The 21305-nt window shown below is 46.4% G+C and overlaps 1 pseudogene; it reads left to right on the top strand.

Annotated features, from left to right (window-relative positions):
- The first annotated feature begins 765 nt into the window (after positions 1 to 765).
- LOC147706787 (beta-1,3-galactosyl-O-glycosyl-glycoprotein beta-1,6-N-acetylglucosaminyltransferase-like) lies at positions 766 to 6987 on the top strand (annotated as a pseudogene).
- The last annotated feature ends 14318 nt before the right edge of the window (positions 6988 to 21305 follow it).

Here is a 21305-nt window from a genome sequence, read left to right as displayed (position 1 = left end):
TTTTGAGATTTACTGAGTCTTTGTTAATCAAAGGAGAGTTTCTTGAGATGCAGAAGCGAGTCTTATTGAGTCAAGTTCAATCGCTGTGCTCTGGGTTTGGGATTGTGTTAACTGTTTTCATGAAGCGCACTAGGCTGCAGGCTAATTGAATATCTTCTCCCTTGAAGCTGATCAGCAAGGCTTGCCTGCGAGTTCGCACACCTTTTTGGTTCCAGAGCTGTGTTAATTTGCCGCTTCGAGCACTGTCTAGAGCTTTGCAGCTACATAACAAGTGCAGAACGTCCTCCTTTGGATATTCGCAAAGCCTGCAATTGGAGTTCAGTTCCAAGCGTTTCCATGGGGGAAGATGCACTTTTGACGGAATTACCCCCATCCTCAGCCGCAGGAAATCTTCCTTCACCTTCCTTGAGAAGCTGAGGTTGAGGTATGGCTGAGGTAGGGCGCTAGTGTAACCTTGGATCACAAACCACCCATGTGATCTCCTGGTTAGGGCGGCTTTGTCTTCTTCCATGGAAAGAATTTTTACTGACTTGTTGACAAGGCGCTTGGAGCACTTGTGTGAACAGCTCGAGTGCCACAGGTCTTCCAGTGCGAGGGATTTTATAGCTGCTTGAAGTTACACTGTTGCGGGGGATCCCTTGTTTGTCTCTTGCTCTTTCCAAAGGTAGGAAAGGCGAAAGCTAGTTCAGTGAACCCTTGCAAGTCAAAGAAACCTACTTGAGATCCGCCTTATTAAGTGATGGCAAAATATGGTCCCACAGTAGGATGACCAAATGCAACAAAGTGATTGGATGGAACAAGGAAGACTCCACAACAAGCACTAGAACAACCAGTTGGGAGTCAAATAACGAGGAGGACGGACCAGATAAAGACACACAGAGACACAGTACAACTAGGGATAATGAAGGCGAAAGTAGTAACACACAAGAACAGAGGAGTCCCGAGGACACACGACAGCTCGAGCCACAAGAACACCACAAAGCCAGTGAAGCACACACTACGCAGGAAAACCCCACAGCTCTCGATAGCGACCAGCAAGAGAGTACAGGGGAAACCAGAGCACACATGAGGGACACACACGCGACACAGGTACCCACTACACGCACCCGCACAGGCAGGGTAGTAGTGTTACCAAAAAGATACAGAGAATATGATATGTGACCTCCTGCTAGTTTATGTATTCATTTTATCCCAGTGTTCCCAACCCTGTCACAATTTATTGACATGTGTTAAGGTACCAGCACCTTTGAATGTTGCCCTTTTTAGCACCACTGTTTGGCTCCCAGTTCACATTTTTATTATTGATTAAAGGGAGGAGATATGTGGTGTAGCGTTCTAGTGGTTAACACCACATGACACCCTGAGGCATGCTGGGAGCACTGGCGGCCATTTAGCGCTGAGTGCTCTACGTGCGTGAGTGACCCCGGGCCGCTCTGCTCCGCATTACAAATAAAGGCGACTTCAATATACAATCCGGTGCGGCGTCTCCTTTCTCGCCGAAATAGCGCACTACAAGTGGTGCATTGCGTTACTTACAAAATAAATGTAATGGAACGCAGCAGCTTGCACTTCATTTTGTTAAAATACAATCAGGTGCGCTTTAGATAAATATTTAAAATGTGTGTAAATGTGCAATTGTGACACATTATGAAGGCTTTCAAAGAATGACATAATGACGAGAAATATATAAACTTTTTAGCTTGTTATGTTCATTGTGTATGTGTGCTATGTTCTGCAGCACACATAGAAATATTAAAAGGTGTATAAGCACTGTCTTTATGCAGAAAGGTGTCCCTTCATGGACTAAAGCATTCACGGCTGTAATGCTGGCAGCCATTCAACATGGTTCACGTGTGATAGTGTTGGTGTTAGGCAGCCACAATAGCACCATGACGGGAGTGATAACTAATGAACCATATAGTTGAATATCTGTATCATTTTTAGCTCTTCCTTTGTCATTACCTACCTTGCATCAAACAGCATTACTTCTTTGCACAGATATACCTTACATTTTATATTTTTGTCTCATCTAATGTATTTGATGAGATGTGTAATTTCTATTACAAGTGTGTATAGAAGATTTTTTAATTTGAAACACATTTGTTTACATTCAATATAAAGTACAAAATGGCACAAGTAGCAGCTGGATTTTAGAAAGAATCAACTTCCGAGTTTTCAAATGGACGTGATCCATCTATATAAGATGAGAAAATAAATACGTTGCTTAAACGTTTTTTAAATTACAATATACCAAGCATTTAACACATGAATCTACATATGTATCAATTATTTAAATCAAGAACTATAAACAATTGTAATAACACTTATTTTTGATAGAAAATTAAAACTTTTATTTTTAAAGAACAAAATTGTAAGTCAAACCAGGAGATTTACATATTTTATAGCTAGTCATGTCTGTTTAACACAAAGAAACACACAATTTATATATATATATATATGTATTTTTTTTAATGAATTTACCTAGTGGTTTAACTACTTCTATTCCCAGGTGATGCAGCGGGTTTTCTTCTCGAGATGCGACATCTGCCCACCGATGTTGGACTTGCTGGAGCATACGCTAAGTGGATTTAAGGGCACAACATTTCTATGCACCTGCTTCCATCTCTGCAATCTTTTAACATAGTCGTAGCCTTGGTCACTCTTCCTCCAACTGGCAGCATCTTGAGCAGGTAGTGTAACACAAGCCAGACCATTGTTCCAAAATCCATCTACATAACGTTGTCTTGTTGACCTTTTCCAGACATGACTCAAAGTATATAAATCTGTAACTAACTGTCTAAAGTACCCTCAACAAACCACAAATAACTCCCCGACAAACACACTAAATCCCCAAAATTGAAAAGACAAAACAATACAAGCACAGAACAATACAATTTTACCAAATATAAATGTAAACAAATCCACAAAATTAGACTCTGACACTATAACAAATAACAATAAACACAAATTCACCGAAACGAATTGGGCCAAACTCACAAAATGTTACCAAACAACTTGACAGCACACTTTCATACTCAATGCCAACCGTCTCCCTAGCACCTAAAAGTGAAAGTGAAAGGAACATGCATAAATGTGCTCTCAGGAATCCACACCCATTGCGTTGTTAGTCATGTGTAATGACAATTTGTGTATCAATGTATGGATGTTGCTGTGCAACAACATTCAATCATTAGATGCCTGACATTGCGTAATGAAAAATTACGCATGGCAACACAAGTATATTAAACTTCATTAAAATAATATGTCCATCTTTTTATAGAATTATATTCTAATATGTGGGTTAATATTAATGATGATACTTTGTAAACAAAAAAGTAGTATCTTAGAATCAAAAAAATAATAAATACATGCACACATAATAACATTACCTTATTTGATTTTAAGGCTTATCAACAACATAGGCATGCCTGGTGTCCTTGTGCCACCTTGCAACCATTTCATATATGCACTTTCTTCAAAAAGTTAGATTACACTTATTGCATCATCCCTGTATTATTTAGGGGTGGGCGGAATTTGCATAGTCGCGCTACGCAAAGCTCTGCGAAACGGTAAAACATCTCTGGGAACATGCCAAAGTTCCGGGAACACGTGGAATTGCTTGTTCCGCCCATTCGCGATGCTTTTTTCCTGTTCGCGAACGCTGTTTGCGTGCTCGGGGAGAAATATCTTGCGAACGTGCATTTTGAAAGCGCGAACAAGCAAAAAATTCCACGAAGCTGCGGATCGTGGAATTTTTGGCAATTCTGCGTTCTCCGCGGGACGCGAAGTTACCCAAATTTTGCAAATTCTGCGAGCGGAACAGAATTTACCGCCCAGGCCTAGTATTATTCTCCATATGTATTTAGGTCAACATGTAATATCTGCTCGTTGGAATGTTGAGGGTCAATCGAAGTTGAAGATGTGCCTTTTCTAGACTGCATCAAGTCCTTCCATATGTCAATATTCCAAGAAACCTGGGCCCTAGAGGCTTTAGATTATTCCTTTGATCTAGTAAACGGGCCATCAAAACACATATGTTAGGCTGCTCTGCTACGGCCCGCGCCATCTATGTATCGACTTCAATCAATACAAAAAGAGAAGAGATTCCCATCGGCTATCAAAACTTGCAATTCGTAAAACTCTTGGAATCCTTCTTAGCCAGTGCACAACCTTTGCTCATCATAAATGTCTACATCCACCCTTCTCCCACTAAGAAACAGAAAACAATCAACATCTTACTAGCCTTCATTTCGGACCAAATATCTTTAAATCCTACTCTGCTTATTCTTATGATGAAGATTTCAACATGAACCTGCTGCTGTCAGCAACATGTGACCAAATCATGGAAATTCAAGATCAGATATAGCATGTCTCATTGTTCCAGCCATGCACCCAGAGGAAGGACAATAGGGGTCAATATTTTGCCAATGATGTGGTGTATTTGGGATTGAGATCTCTAAATGGTCATATCAATCCAGATGTTCCTGCAGAGTCTGCATTCCACTTGGCAATGAACAACTCAATCCTTGACTATACACTTGTGTCCCTATTTCATATGGTAAACCTCTACGAAATGGGAACCCACCGGGAAAGCGACCACCAACCCCATAGGCCCCTGCCAAACCTACACTGATCGACATATGATCAGGCACGGCCGGCAAATGGTACAGTCTCCACTATCAATTATAGGAGCCTTTAACAGGATCCATTGCACAAGTCGAACGCAAAGCAAGGAGAAAAGGGGAGCTCATTTGCAAGTTTACCTCTGACCCATTGGAACCATGAGCCCAGCTTCCGGCACTCCTCTTGGCTGAACAAAGACATGTTAGGAAACCAAAGGCTTCAGTTGCGGCCTATCCCAAGAGGCCCACTGACCAACTCATCACTGCAAAAAAGAAGCTGACGCACACTTCAGTTACTCCGAAACCTCCCAAATATGACTCTACGAAGGGCAGTCCACCTAAGCTGAGATCCCTATATAAAAACAAATCACCTGTGAGTCAGCAAAGTCAAAGACAGACTGGCACTGGCACAAAATGCTCATGGCCACTCTAAGAAAAGATGCCAGAGAGTTGTGGAGATTGGTGAATCATGCATCAGGTCCTTGGTTGTCCCCTTCATTCTCAAACATCTCAGAAGCTGCTAGGATAATGTATCTACATGAAATGTTTGGGGGCCCCAAGACAATCCAAGGGAACCAAGAAATAAAGCTAATAACCCTAGCAACTGAATGGCCTTGTGATGCAATTCTCCCGGATGAAGTGGAAAAAATTGTAATGTCTGGGTGTTGCAACAGTGCACCGGGGCAGAAGGTCTAACGCAAGCTATTTTCAAAGAGAATCCCCAATACTGGGTCAAACATCTGTGCTACCTGTATAGCCACGTCCTTCTAAACCTGGTTATCCTTGGCAGCTGGTGGTGGTCGATCATAGCCCCGATCTATAACACTGAGAAGAAAACATTACCTTTAAATTACAGGTTGATCGCTCTTCTAGACGGGGAGCGGAGGCAAAATACTACGCCAAGCTTCTGCTGGCTGAACTAATAGTCTGGGCAGGGCCGGACTGGGAACCACAACGGGGCCCTGGCAAAGTCCTCCACCGGCTCCCCCACCCCACTCGGGGAGGTGTGGGGGTTGGAGGTGCCGCCAAGCTCTTTCTCGGGGCCGGTTTTCGGCCGATTTTGGTACAGTGCCGATTTTGCAGCTATGCTGCAAAAACGGCCCTGTAACAAAAACGGCCCCCAGGGGCTCAAAACCGGCCCCCACCCGCGCGGCGCACCGGGGGATTGCCCCGTGCCCGCTATGGCCAGTCCGGCAGAGCAAGGCTCACTGGTCCCGGTGAATCAAACTGGGTTTGTTAAAAATACAGGCACAACTACCAATATTCTAACACAGAGGCCAAGCTTGAAACATTAAAGATGTCCTTCAGGAATCAGCCAAGGCTCACCACAAGTGACCACATTAACATGACGAGAGAGTGAAACTCCTTTATAAAGTCGCATAAATATAACCACAGCCACGGAGCAAGCTGGAAGCTGGATTCCCCATTGCATAGCCCATCGCCATTCATCACAAAGTAGGTTTGTAGTTATGTTTGAAAAGCGTTTGTGTTCCACATTGCCTCATAGAATTATTACAGCATTCTTGTGGACAATAAAAGCCCAGAATCCTCTTTGCTGCAGTAACAGGTATAGCTTCTTGTTTTGAGTCTGGTGTATGCCTCCTGGATTAGTGTGCGGGGAGACATAAAGGGACACACCTATGAATATCTCACGCAGGCCAGCAAGTGACCTTGCTGTGCTGCATGTAAGGCAGAAATGCACCATACTTAACATAATACGGAGTATTCCTGTCCTTTCCTTGTACTGGCACCCTTTTGGTTGCCTATCGCCAACGCAGGCACCCTTGCGCCATGGTGCTAAGATGCCTGCGTTGCAGACAGGATTGCTTTTGTGTAGGTAGCGGCCCCTTCCTGCACAAAAACAATCCTCTGAGGCATTTTCCTCTCAGCACTCACAGAAAGAGGGGGAAAAAAGGACAAACAAAGATATTTCTCCTTGCTACGCCTCACCTGGGGAGGCGTAGTATTTTGATGCATTCCCAGGCATACAAGTATAGTAAATCTGGAAATGCGCTAAAATCTGTAGGTGGATGCGTGGAAACACCCATGGAACACTCCCTGGGTAAGGCACTGCAACCATTTGGGTTGTGTTAGTCTAGATTTCTCAAGCCACGCAGGACCAAGTAAGGTGTTCTTGTGTTGCTTGATAAATCTAACGTAGTTGTTACGTCACCATTGTGCCCCTTTGCGTGGCGCAAAGGCGACATAACAACTTGGTAAATATGCCCCATACAGCATCAAGGACCAGCATCGGAAAAGCTCAGAGTGAAAGTACTTGATAAACCTTTGCGGCATGCATTTCCAAAATAAACCCAACCTGAAAATGGTGGAGAAACTGAAAGCTTTGAAGGGTGTAGACAGCTGACGTAAAGTACATATGATCTGACTCTATCTTATGTAGGCCTCGACTCAATGGTGACTAATGAAGGCTATAATAACAAAAAGTGTCTAAGGGTCAAAAAGACCCTTAGACACTTTTTGTTATTATAGCGAATCCCTTGGGGCTCGTGTCTATTTGTTGGTCATTAAACATGCCCTTAGACCCTCGTTTAAACTGTTGTTTTTGTAGACTGATGGAGGCTGCCATCTTTCATCTTTCAAACAATAAAAGGTGCCATCTTTCCTGATTTATGCAGAATCATTGTCATGTCTGCCATACAGCGCAGATGTCGCCAGACCATATCTTTCTAAGAACTGTGAATGCGTCAAACCATTCAAGACACAGATTTGACCATCAATGCGACATTTGTCTGGGTCACAAGTCTACTTTTCACCATCTCAAGGATATTTAAGAATACATACGGACATATAACCAAAATAGTGACATCCTTACATCTTTTATGTTAATATGGAAACATATATGACGTACACCTTGATGCACATACTTTATGGCAGACATTATTAAAGTTATGTTAGAAATTCCAATTTCTGATGAGATTTAGTATAAGGATGACCACTTGCGAGGAAGAAGGCCATTGTCCAGATTCACACCCAAGATTCTGCCAAAGATAGTCTCACCTATTACCAGCACACTTTGCGGATGCTACATGTCACCTGAAGCTGATAACGCTGAGTCCCAGAGGAAGACTGACTGACTGCTACTGCAGTGTGCGTTTGCCCCCCCCCCCCCCCCCCCCCCCCGGGAATACTGTCTTCACGCCTTCGCTGATAAAAATAGCCTTTCCTGTCAACAATGTATACAGTGCTTCTCCTCTTCATAAGAAATTCTAGACAGCAAGTTGCTCTGCCCTCCATTCACTCCTAGTATAGCGCATAGAAGTAGACGTTAGGGTGTTTAGGTCCTAGATGACATTTTAAATTACATTATAACAATGCTAGAAATGTTAATATTATCCTTATTCTTTATAACGTATCTTAGTGTTTTATAATATTCTGTGTAATTGTTATAGATGTACTGAGAAACAGATTGTCACTTTAGTAATAAATACTTGTAATTTAAAAGCATTAATTCTTCTTAGTACTATGTGTGTGATACTGTGAATAATAAAATTAGGTTTATTGCTGTTTCCCCTTTGCCCGATCCCTTTATAGGATTGTTAGGAACCCAAATGCAATGTTTCTATGTAAATTAAACGTTGAATAGTGTTTCACATTCATCGCTGGTGCATTGAACCAATTTCACCCGTGTCACCCGGGGGTGGGAAAGCACCCCTTGTAAAGTTTCCCCAAAGTCATAGATTATGCAATACAGCATTGAGAGTGATTTTATTAAAAATAATGAGTGGAGATGGAGAAAGCATCATGAAGTCATGGATGTAAACGTCCAGACCACAGGAGCTGAGAAGCAAGAGCCTCCTTCCGGGGTGGCTGTCTTGTCAGGCAGTGCCAATTTTGTCCTCAGCTGGTGATTGGCTGAGAATGTCTTGGAAGATGAGGAAATCCTTAAACGTATTGAATAGGTAAAAGACACTTTTTAACATTTTTTTTTTATTTATTTTATTGGCAGGATGAAAAGTATACAAAGCAGTACGCCTACAACCCTTCTCAGGCCGGCATCACTTACAAACTGGTCTGTAAAGTACATAACGAAAAGGCAAATAGGGTACATGTTACATACACGAATGAAGGCCACCGACGGTGGCCACCTATCCATCATATCTTTAGTGTCCAACATCATTTTATTTTAACTTTTTATTTTAACTTTTCCATCCCCCCTTCTCCCTCAAAGAAGAAAATGACAAAACTCCCACCCCTACCCCCCAATACTCCTACAAGTGCTCAGGCATCGTGGCTGTCCAACGGACCCGTGTGGTGTACCTAGCTCTGGAGTGTGGGCTCCCAAACCTGCTCATGGAATTGCCCGGACCCCGACCGCTCCTCGATGCTACGCCCCCTGATGGTGCCCCCAATCCGATCCTCTGAAGACGAAGTGATGTCCCTAAGGCCTCCCCCCATGCCTCCGATCCGAGCTTGGTCCTCCACCCTACCCCACTAGGCCCGCACTGCCTATGGCTCTATATCGTCCTGCTCTGACTGCACTTCACGTGCCTGCACTGGGGCCTCCTCCACCTGTTCCTTGGAAGTCATATAGGTTTGGTACAACCCCCAGAAGTTCTTGGGCCTGCTCCTGGGTGGGAGCAGCTCGCCATAGGCCTCTGATTGCGTATTGCAGTACAGCATATCACTAGACCACCTTTTCATGGTTGGCAAGGGGCCCCTCATCCAGCACATTGCTACCACTCTTTTAGCAATAAGCATGCCCATGTCTACCAGCTTGCGGACTGCCGCCGGCACCCCTTTCGAGAATCCAAGCAGGGCGAGGGCCGGGTCTACTTGCAGTTCTAAGTCGACTATATTGCTCAATTCAGCAAAAATCAAGTGCCAGAATTTCTGTACCCCCGGGCAAGCCCAGGCCATATGCAGAAAGTCCGCCACTGGGGCGTGACATCTCTCGCATTCGGGGGTTTCGCGCAGGCCATATCTGTGCAGCCTCTCCGGCGTGTGGTAAACACGCTGCAAGTATTTAAAGTGTACCAGGCGGTGCCTTCCGTTCAGTGATATTCTTCTAGAGTTCGCACAGCAGTATGTCCACATGCTATCGTCTATGTGTGTGTTTAAGTCGTTTTGCCGAGCTAAGCGTGCCTTGGTGTACCGCGGTGCAGTGTTATCGTGGCCTATTTTATAGAGTTTCGTTATGAGTTTTTGGGGCACGCCGTGTCAATGACATGCGTCAGCTCCGGAACCTCTGGCGGCTCCTCCAGATCCGGCCCCAACAGTTCCAGGAATGTGCTGCGAACCCTATGGAATTGGAACTGCTGAAGCAACGTAGGTTGTATCCCTCCTCTTTTGGTTTGCTCCCATGTCTTAACGCTACCTTGTTCAAATAGGTCACCCATATTGTGTACTCCTAGCTTGCGAAGGGCACCATAGACCCCTGTTTCTACTAAAGTGGGGAGCCATGTCGCCCAGTGTATAGGCATGTGTGGGGAGTATAATAGTACTTTATCTTGCATCCGCAGTAGTGAGTGCCATGCATGGTAGTGGTCATAATAGAGTCTAGTGTCCCTACTCTGCGATCCATAGGGTCGCATATCGTTGCTGGGAGAGGGGTGGGGTCTGCAAACAATCGTTCCATGATCACGTGCGGGATATCAGTACTCCCGTGAATCCAGGTGTGAAGGTGCGTGGCCTGCGCAATTCTGTAGTACCTTTCCATATCAGGGGCGCCAAGGCCCCCTTGCTCATATGGAAGCATCAGTACCTCCCACTTCACTCTGGGCTGTTTGCCGCCCCATGCCAAGCGGATAAGGAGTTTGGTTAATGTGCTAAAAAAGGCCTTGGACAACACTATTGGGATGTTATTGAAGAGGAATAGGAAGCGCGGGAGCACCACCATTTTCATAAGCGCAATCCGACCCATTAGGGATAATGGTAGTTTGCACCAATTCTCCACGTCGTCTGCTAGTTTGCTGTATGCAACTCCGTAGTTTTCCCTGACCATCACGTCGGGGTCGGTGTGGAGCATGATGCCCAGATACCGGACCGGTTCCGTAGACCACTGCAGGGGGTACTCCATCTCGAAGGACTCCGTGACAGGAGTCGGAGGAAACGCCACTGATTTCGACCAGTTCACCTTAAGCCCTGACAGCGCACCAAAGTGCACCACTTCCCTGAGAACTGAGGATAAGTTATTAACCGGGTCTCTGACATAAAGTAGGGTGTCATCAGCGTAGGTAGATATCCCAATCTTATACGTTGGGTAGCTGATGGCCTCGTACGAGTGGTATTCTCTGATCGCACAGGCCAGTGGTTCCGCATCCAGTGCATACAGCAGAGGGGAAAGAGGGCATCCCTGTCTAGTGCCTCTACTAATGTCGAACGGCTCCGATACCCTATTGCCCAACCGGACCCTAGCTCTGGGAGAGTAATATAGCGCACCCAGCATTTGTAGGAACGGTTCTCCTAGGCCAAGTTTCCTAAGTACTTTCCGCATGAACGGCCACTCTACAGAATCAAATGCTTTCTCCATGTCCAGGACCACCGCTATCGCCTTAGTGTCCTGTTGTGTGTGCTGTATAGTCCCCATCACCGTACGAATATTATAAGTGAGATTGCGGGCGGGAATAAATCCAGCTTGTTCTGGGGCTACCAGTTCAGGGGCAACCATCGCCAGGAGCGCGGCCAGAACCTTGGCATAGAGTTTTGCATCAACATTTAACAGAGACAGTGGTCTGTATGAACCACATTTGGTGGGGGGTTTTCCTGGCTTAAGAACAGTAACCAGCATCGCCTCCCGCATGGATGGCGGCATGGACCCCGCCTCACATATATCGTCGAAAAGAGTAGATAAGTGCGGGAGCAACTTGTCTTTGAATGCTTTGTAGAAGCTTACCGTCAGACAGTCTGCCCCGGGAGCACTTTCGGGTCTCATGCTCTCCAGCGCGTCTGATATCTCCTCCTGCAGTATAGGGGACATAAGGAAGTCTCTTTGCCAATTTTCGAGAAACGGCATCTTGATATAACTCAAGTAGCTATCTATCTGCTCCTCCACCCCGGAGAGCTTAGTGGTGTATAGGCCTGAGTAAAAGCTTTGGAACTCCACCAAAATCTCTCCCTCCTCCGTGAGTCTCCCACCTGCTTCTGACTCCAGCTCGGTCACCGCTTGCTGTCGTCTGCTGCCTTTCACTATTTTAGCCAAAAGGGAACCAGGGCGCTCCCCCTCCCCGTACGTGAGTGCAATTGCGTACTTGCCCATGTGGCGCACTTCCCTGTCTGCCTCGTCATTAAATTCCTTGAGCAACTCCTGGAGTTCCCTGGATTCAACTGCCACTAAACTCTCTAGTTGTTGCCTCTCCAGATCCGCTATCTGTCTCTCCAAATGTGCCAACCTCTGTCTTATAGCCTTTAGTACACTGGAGTGTTTAGCCATCGCAGCTCCCCTGATGCAAACCTTAAATGCTTCCCAAACAGTTTGGAAACTGTCCACCGTACCTACATTCAGGTCAAAAAACGTATCAATCTCCTCACCCAGTTCTCCTCTAAACACCTCGTCTAGGAGCGAGTAAGGGGGGAAACGCCATGTGAATGGTGGAATTCTATGTGTCGAGGTGTCGAGAATGAGCATCAACGGCGAGTGATCCGACAGGGTGCGCGGAAATATCTTGCAGGTTCGCACCAACTGTAGTATGGAGTGTGTGGCCAGCCAGTAATCTATTCTGGTATATATATTGTGGTAAGCTGAGTAGTGTGTGTATCCCCCTCTGTCCTGGTGTCTATCCCTCCAGACATCTACCAAATCTAACGGCACCATCTCTGCCTGCAGTTGTAAAGCGGCAGCCGCCGGCCGTCTAGGGGGCCCCGTGGATCTGTCTAGCTCTGGGTTGAAGACCAGGTTAAAGTCGACCCCCCACAGCATTCTAGAGGCTCCAACTCCTGCACAGTGCCTGGCTAAAGCAGCATAGAAGTCCGGTGAATCATAATTGGGGCCATATACATTCAGCACAATAAGGTTGTGACCCTTACCCACACACCTGGACAGCACATACCTCCCCTCCGGGTCAGCCTTCAATAGCGAAAGTTGCAATTTGGACTTAGGGTTAACCCACGTTAGGACACCTCTGGAGTGCGTCGTGAAGCCTGCATGCGTGATATTGCCAAAGAGCCCTCTTGTGGAGAGCATCCTGCTATTGTGAGTCAAATGCGTTTCCTGTAATAACGCCAGGTCTACCTGGTGTCTCTGTAAGTATTGCAACACTTTGCGCAGCTTGCGGAAATCATTCAGTCCCCTGACGTTTCAGGTCATGGTTTTAAAGGACTCGGCTACCTCTGCCGAGCTTCCAAGATGCTCTTCAGCCATACTCCCAGTGGTACCCTGCATATCGATCATTCAGGACTATTTCCACACAATGTAGAGGTGTAAACATGTCATCGCTATGCAGTCGCACAGACACCACGTGTTGTCCTCTGGGAGCCAGTACTAGTACGCCGGCACACAATCGATCTAGGGCCCCCAGTCTGAGCAAGACAACCAACAATTCCTGAGCCTCCCTCCCTACCTCTGAATTCCCCGTCCCCGGAATGAACAACAACAGAACATCCAACTCCACCCACAGCCGACCACCCCCAACCTGGTCAGACCGAGTCCCCCGCCACCCTCCCCCCTCCTCCCCTTAAAGCCTGCAAAACCCATCCCCAACCAGGGCCCAATATGGACCAAAAGTGCTGACAGCGCTAGGGCAGAGGTCGCCAAACATTTCCTGAAGACCTGCTCCTTCAGGTTGTCTCTGCTGAAACAGCTAATGATCCTGCCCCTACACCATCACCCCTCTCATCTTTGCTAACTATGGCCAAGCGTGTTTCCTAGCAACTCGCTAATTGGAGTCCTCTTTCGCCTCGCCTCTCCACTAAGACTCATCAAAGTTCCATTTCGGCAGAGGAGTCACTGCGTGCTAAGCGAGTCTCATGTCCCCCAATTGTCCAACATTGCGCCCCCACAGCAGCGCATAAACAGCATGGAAAGGTCTCACCCAACGTAGATTCCCCTCCAGTCAGCACACTTGCGCAGTGCGGCGTAGTCCAGGATTCTGAGGGGCCTCCAGACCTGATCATTCAAGATGATTTCCGTCACTGTCCCCCGTTTGGTTGTACTGTCCACCTAGTCCTGTTCGTCGAGGTCGTTGCTGTGCTCTGCCTCCTCAGCCCGGGCACTCGGGCTGCTCGGGTGTTGGATTAAGCCCTGATCTTTTGACTGGGTGAGAGTATTCTGCTTAATTCAGAAACTCTGTCCATCACCACCCCCTGTTGTTTAATTATTTTGTCCACCATAAGCGTGGAAGGATATACTCAGACGTGAGTCCCTTGCTCATTGCACCATCAGGATTCAAGCAAGCCGGGCCGAAGACGGCTGAAATGCCAGAAACCGGTCCCCGGTAGCTTGTTTCCTTCCCAGTGAAAGAATTGGCTTGGTAGTTTGGTTTGCCCTGTTCCCATGATACACTGGGCCAGGGACAGACTAATTTGCATATAGCCAGGTTCTGTAACTGGGATGGTGCAGTGAGCTAAAAACGGTGTTGGATTAAGCCCTGATCTTTTGACTGGGTGAGAGTATTCTGCTTAATTCAGAAACTCTGTCCTTCACCACCCCCTGTTGTTTAATTATTTTGTCCACCATAAGCATGGAAGGGTATACTCAGACGTGAGTCCCTTGCTCATTGCACCATCAGGATTCAAGCAAGCCGGGCCGAAGACGGCTGAAATGCCAGAAACCGGTCCCCGGTAGCTTGTTTCCTTCCCAGTGAAAGAATTGGCTTGGTAGTTTGGTTTGCCCTGTTCCCATGATGCACTGGGCCAGGGACAGACTAATTTGCATATAGCCAGGTTCTGTAACTGGGATGGTGCAGTGAGCTAAAAAACGGTGTTGGATTAAGCCCTGATCTTTTGACTGGGTGAGAGTATTCTGCTTAATTCAGAAACTCTATCCATCACCACCCCCTGTTGTTTAATTATTTTGTCCACCATAAGCGTGGAAGGGTATACTCAGACGTGAGTCCCCTGCTCATTGCACCATCAGGATTCAAGCAAGCCGGGCCGAAGACGGCTGAAATGCCAGAAACCGGTCCCCGGTAGCTTGTTTCCTTCCCAGTGAAAGAATTGGCTTGGTAGTTTGGTTTGCCCTGTTCCCATGATGCACTGGGCCAGGGACAGACTAATTTGCATATAGCCAGGTTCTGTAACTGGGATGGTGCAGTGAGCTAAAAAACGGTGTTGGATTAAGCCCTGATCTTTTGACTGGGTGAGAGTATTCTGCTTAATTCAGAAACTCTGTCCATCACCACCCCCTGTTGTTTAATTATTTTGTCCACCATAAGTGTGGAAGGGTATACTCAGACGTGAGTCCCTTGCTCATTGCACCATCAGGATTCAAGCAAGCCGGGCCGAAGATGGCTGAAATGCCAGAAACCGGTCCCCGGTAGCTTGTTTCCTTCCCAGTGAAAGAATTGGCTTGGTAGTTTGGTTTGCCCTGTTCCCATGATGCACTGGGCCAGGGACAGACTAATTTGCATATAGCCAGGTTCTGTAACTGGGATGGTGCAGTGAGCTAAAAAACGGTGTTGGATTAAGCCCTGATCTTTTGACTGGGTGAGAGTATTCTGCTTAATTCAGAAACTCTGTCCATCACCACCCCCTGTTGTTTAATTATTTTGTCCACCATAAGCGTGGAAGGGTATACTCAGACGCGAGTCCCTTGCTCATTGCACCATCAGGATTCAAGCAAGCCGGGCCGAAGACAGCTGAAATGCCAGAAACCGGCCCCCGGTAGCTTGTTTCCTTCCCAGTGAAAGAATTGGCTTGGTAGTTTGGTTTGCCCTGTTCCCATGATGCACTGGGCCAGGGACAGACTAATTTGCATATAGCCAGGTTCTGTAACTGGGATGGTGCAGTGAGCTAAAAAACGGTGTTGGATTAAGCCCTGATCTTTTGACTGGGTGAGAGTATTCTGCTTAATTCAGAAACTCTGTCCATCACCACCCCCTGTTGTTTAATTCCTTTGTTTTTTGGCCCACACCTTCAATGATTTCTGTAGTTCTTTAGGGTCCGTGAAGAAGTGAGAGTGCCCCTGTCTATTAATGCGAAGCTTCGCCGGGTACAACACGGCGTAGTCCAGACCAAGGTCCCTGAGCTGTTTTTTGTACGGGGCGAACTGCCTTCTCTCCTCTTGTACCTTTGAGGCGAAGTCCGGGTACAGTGATATGTCCATGCCCTCGTATTGTAGCTTCCCCTTCTCCCGTGCTGCTCTCAGTGCTGTGTCTCTGTCTCTGTAATTTAGCAGTTTCCCAATTATCGGCCTGGGGTTGGCCCCCGGGCGTGGGCCCAGCGTGTGGTGTGCATGTTCAACTATAAACATCGGCGACAAGACGCCTTCCCCCAGGAGGGTGACGAGCAGCTTTTCGACAAATAGCTCCATCTTGCCAGATTGCATTGTTTCGGCCACACCTGTAATGCGAATGTTCGAGCACCTCGAGCGCACTTCTAAATCCTCGGATTTGTCCTGGATGACCTGGAGCAGTCTGCAGAATTGTTTGCGGTCTTTGTCCCATTCTGTTTGCGCCTCCTCGGGTTCAGTTAATCGCCTCTCCGACATGTCTAACCTTTCCGCATGTTTGTCTATCCTCTCGGACATGCGGTCCATGCGATAGGAGAGCGCATCAATTTTGGAGCCGATCGGCGACATACCTTCCTGCAGCCCTTTTTCCATCGTGGTCAGCATGTCTTTAATCTCCGCACACAGCGCTCCCCCCGGTGCACCATCACGCGGTGGTGTCGCCTCCGAACGTGGCTCCGGCTCCTTCTGCCGCCGTTGCTCAAACGATAGTTTAGGCTGTGTCCTGTCCCCTTTGCCCATGATTGCCCGCAGGGGTTGGGGAGACCTGCCCCTCAGTGTCTCCACAGGTGGTACCTATCCTGGGGCGCCGCAATCCGTCCTGCGCACCGCCCAGATGCCGCAGACACCCAATGCAGTGAATGTCTGACATAATATCGACAGACAGAATATCGAAATGCAAAAATATCGGAGCAAAAATATCGACAGCAAAAATATCGGAATCCTATCTTCATTAAGGTAAGTACAAAAATATCGAAAAAATAATATCGTAGTACAAAAATATCGGAATCAAAAATATTGTTTTTTTAAATGTATTAATAATAATGTAAAAATAATTGAAAAATACATATAATTTTACAAATATTAAATAAAAATATTAAAACAAAATTAAAACTAATACATATACATTTAAAATAAATAAAACACTTAATAATTTAATGTAATTTTATTTTTTTAATGTTATTTATTTGATTTAATGTAATATTTTTTTGTTTTTACCCTGTACGCCTGTACCCCAAAAACCCAAAACTGACCCTGAACCCTAAAAATATCCCTGTACCCCAAAAACCCAAAACTGACCCTGAAACCTAAAAATACCCCTTTACCCAAAAACTGAAAACTGACCCTTATCCCTAAAAATACCCCTTTACCCAAAAACTGAAAACTGACCCTGAACCCTAAAAATACCCCTTTACCCAAAAACTGAAAACTGACCCTGAACCCTAAAAATACCCCTTTACCCAAAAACTGAAAACTGACCCAGAACCCTAAAAATACCCCTTTACCCAAAAACTGAAAACTGACCCTGAACCATAAAAATACTCCTTTACCCAAAATTAATTAATATTATTTAATTACCAATTAATTATTAATTAACAATAACAATAAAGTAAATATATTAGCACATTAGCTGTAATTAATTTAATTTAATAATTAATATTATTTTTCCCAATTAATTAAGAATATCAAAAAATTATATATAAAAAAATATTACTATAATTAATGTAATTAAATCATTAATATTAATTAATCACCAACTAATTAATAATTATAAATATGTACAAAATTATATTAATTAATTAACTAATTAATATAAATTAATTACCAATTAATTATTAATTAAAATATGTACAAACATATATCAATTAATTAATTATTATTAAATTACTTCCCACCCTATTCCCCTATAAACCCATAACCCGCTACAGAACATATTTATCAATTAATCAATTAATTAAAAATAATTAAAAATTATTTCTCAATTAATTAATTCATAATTCCTACTAATTAATAATTATTTTAACATAATTAAATTACTTCCCACCCTATTCCCCTATAAACCCACAACCCGCTACAGTAGTAAAAGACAATATTTAATTAAATTACATTAAAAATAAATAATAAAACATAATAAATACAATATATTATACACTAAATTTATTTAAAAATTGATATTAGTAACATCGAAGTTATTTATTTCGATATTATTGACATCGATATTTAAAACTTCGATATTACTGATATCATACTAATATCGATATTAATACTGTCGATATTACTTACCTTCGATATTTTGTCCCATCGATATTTAAACTTCGATATTTTTGTATATCAATATTTAAAAATCGATATTTTGTCTGTGTACCCAATGCAGTATGTCACTCAACTCTCGGGGCTTTCTCTTCTTCTCCTGGGTCACTTCGCTGGCAGGCGCCCCCCCGTCGGGGCCTGAAATCAGGCAGCAGCACCCAAGGCCAGGGAGGGAGGGGGGAGCAGCCAGAACCACTCTCCCCGTGCCCCTAACTAGGCTCCACCATGCACACTCGCCCACCTGAAGAAGTTCCGGGGCTCTCTGCTCTACGCCCGCACAGTGTCCCCTACACCACGTGGCCGGTCAGATCACTCCCCGGGACGCCCGTCCCCCACTCCGCCTCGGTCCAGGTAGCTGCTAGAGTAGGGGGGGCCACCTGTATTCAAGACGCACCTCCGGGGTGCTCCCGGCCCAAATCCTCTTGTCTGCACACCGCTTTGCACGCCCGTTGTCCCAAGGTCACCGGGGGGGGGGGGCAGCACTGCTCCGAGGTACAGGGCACTTCCGGTCGGCGCTCCCGTGTTCGGCCCCCCGGGCTCCGTGCGCCGCACACTGGGAGCACCAGACCCACCGTCAATAACCTGCGTTGTCTACCTTCAGGCGTGCGCAGAGCCGGTAGCGAGGTGCTGCTTCAGAGTATCTTCCCCACTTCACCGCAGCCCCCTGAGCACTGGTCACACCTCCGCCCGCACGCAGAGTGATGCACGGTGGGTCGCGGCTCAGGAGAGGCAGGGGACTTCGGCCCAGTCCGGCGTCAGAAGGGCGCACTTGTTTCCGTCGGTACAGGGAGTCTCCGCGAGCTGCAATCTTCAGCAAAGCGGCAGCGGAGGTTCCGTGTGCGACTCCCGGTTCCGTTACTGTCTGGCCAAGTCTATAAAAGGATAAATTCCAGGATATTGTATGGGTGATGGTGAGGAGCCTTGCGCTTATGCGTCCGCCATCGACGCTGGCAAGCTCCGCCCCCCAGGTAAAAGACACTTATAGTCCGGATGAAAACCTGTGGGCCTCAAGTCTGTGATTTCCAAAGCTGCAGGCTCACTTGCAAAGAATGAGGAATATGGGGTTTGGGACATGAGCTCCATTGCAAGGTTTTTAAAACAGCAGTACCTTGAAGGAGATGTGAGTCGGGAGCTCTGTACCTGCACTGAAGTGGGTTCATGCACCACTGATTTGTGTGTTTGGTGCCAGGGTCTTCAACTGAAGTCTGAGTCATGTGCAGTCTTGAAATTGCATACACAGCACGCCAAAGCTCAAGTTTCAGTTATGTGCAGTCTGGGAGCTGCATATAATGCACACCAAAACTGAAGCTGCAGCCATGTGCAGCCAAAGCACGCCAAAAAGGAAGTTTCAGCCATGTACAGCCTGGAAACAGCATACAAAGCACACGAAAACTGAAGTCCCAGCAATGTGCAGCCAAGTTACGGCCATGGGCAGCTAGGAAGCTGCCTAAGGGGCATGCCAAACCTGAAATCTCAGCCATGTGCAGCCTGAAAGTTGCCTACAGGTCACGCCAAAGCTGAAGTCTCGGCCATGTGCAGCCTGGAAGCTGCCGACCGGGCATGCCAAAGTCGAAGTCTCGGCCATGTGAAGCCTGAAACCGGCAGACACAGCACGCCAAAAGTGAAGTCCCAGCCATGTGCAGCCTGGAAGCTGCCAACAGGGCATGCCAAACCTGAAGTCTCGGCCATGTGCATCCTGAAAGCTGCATACGGGCCTCACCAAAACTGAAGTCTTAGAGGTTCAGCTTGGAAGCTGCCTGCATGGCACGCCAATACTGAAGTCTCAGCCATGTGCAGCCTGGACGCTACATACAAAGCACGCCAAAACTGAAGTCCCGGCCATGTGCAACTTGGAAGCTGCCTAAGGGCACGCCAAAGCTGAAGTCTCAGCCATGTGCAACTTGGAAGCTGCCTAAGGGCACGCCAAAGCTGAAGTCTCAGCCATGTGCAGCCTGGAAGCTGCCGACCGGGCGTGCCAAAGTCGAAGTCTCGGCCATGTGAAGCCTGAAACCGGCAGACACAGCACGCCAAAAGTGAAGTCCCAGCCATGTGCAGCCTGGAAGCTGCCAACAGGGCATGCCAAAGCTGAAGTCCCGGCCATGTGCAACCTCAAAGCTTCCTACAGGGCACGCCAAAGCCAAAGATTCGGACATGTGCAGCCTGGAAGCTGCATATGGGCACGCCAAAACCAAAGTCTCAACCATATACAGCTTGGAAGCTGCCTAAGGGGCATGCCAAAGTCGAAGTCTCTGACATGTGCAGCCTGAAAACGGCAGACAAAGCATGCCAAAAATGAAGTCCCAGCCATGTGCAGCCTGTTAGCTGCCTACGAGGCACGCCAAAGCTGTAGTCCTGGCTATGTACAGCCTGGAAGCTGCCAACAGGGTATGCCAAAGCTGAAGTCACAGCGATGTGCAGCCTGGAACCTGCCTACGAGGCACGCCAAAACTGAAGTCTCAGCCATGTGCAGCATAGAAGCTGCCTTAGGGCACTCCAAAGCGGATGTCTCCGCGATGTGCAGCCTGGAAGCTGCATACAGGCACACCAAAGCTGAAGTCCCAGCCATGTGCAGCCTGGAACCTGCCTACGGGTCACGCCAAAGCTAAAGTCTTTTCCATTTCCAACCTGGAAGTTGCCTGCAGGGCACGCCAAAACCAAAGTCTCAGCCATGTGCAGCCTGGAAGCTGCATACAAAGCATGCCAAGACTGAAGTCTCACCCATGTGTAGCCTGGAAATGGCAGACAAAGCACGCCAAAAGTGAAGTTTCCCAATGTGCATACAATCGTTACACATTGCGTATATATTGACTATATTCATCTTTCTGAAAACGCACTGACAACACATTTTGAATACAAAACTGGTTGGGTCATTTAAAGTGTCCATGTCTAAAAAAGGCACAGGTGCTCTGTGCCTTTTTTAGACATGGACAGTTTGAAAGAGCCAGCCAATTTTGAGAATCAAATGCAGACATGGAAGTCTGCTGTCCGTTGCAGGCCTCCACCCCTGCATAGGCAACCATTCACAGAGGGTTCGATAATGCAACCTGCTTAATTAATAATCTTCAGATTTGTCGTTTTATGACCACCTGTGCGTGAGTAGACACTTGGCGATGGGACTCAGTAGTGATTTGCATTCCCATTCCCAAACCAGTCAATATGCAAATAGGACTATCCTGAGTTTTTAATGGAAATTATACATTGGCCCCTAGCTCCTTTAAGTGAATGGTATATTCCTTCACACGGTTTGCATC

The sequence above is a fragment of the Lissotriton vulgaris genome, chromosome 6, assembly GCF_964263255.1.
Source record: "Lissotriton vulgaris chromosome 6, aLisVul1.2, whole genome shotgun sequence".
NCBI classification, from domain to species: Eukaryota; Metazoa; Chordata; class Amphibia; order Caudata; family Salamandridae; genus Lissotriton; species Lissotriton vulgaris.
The sequence above is the reverse complement of the archived record's forward strand: the minus strand, read 5'-3'. Positions and strand labels throughout refer to the sequence as shown.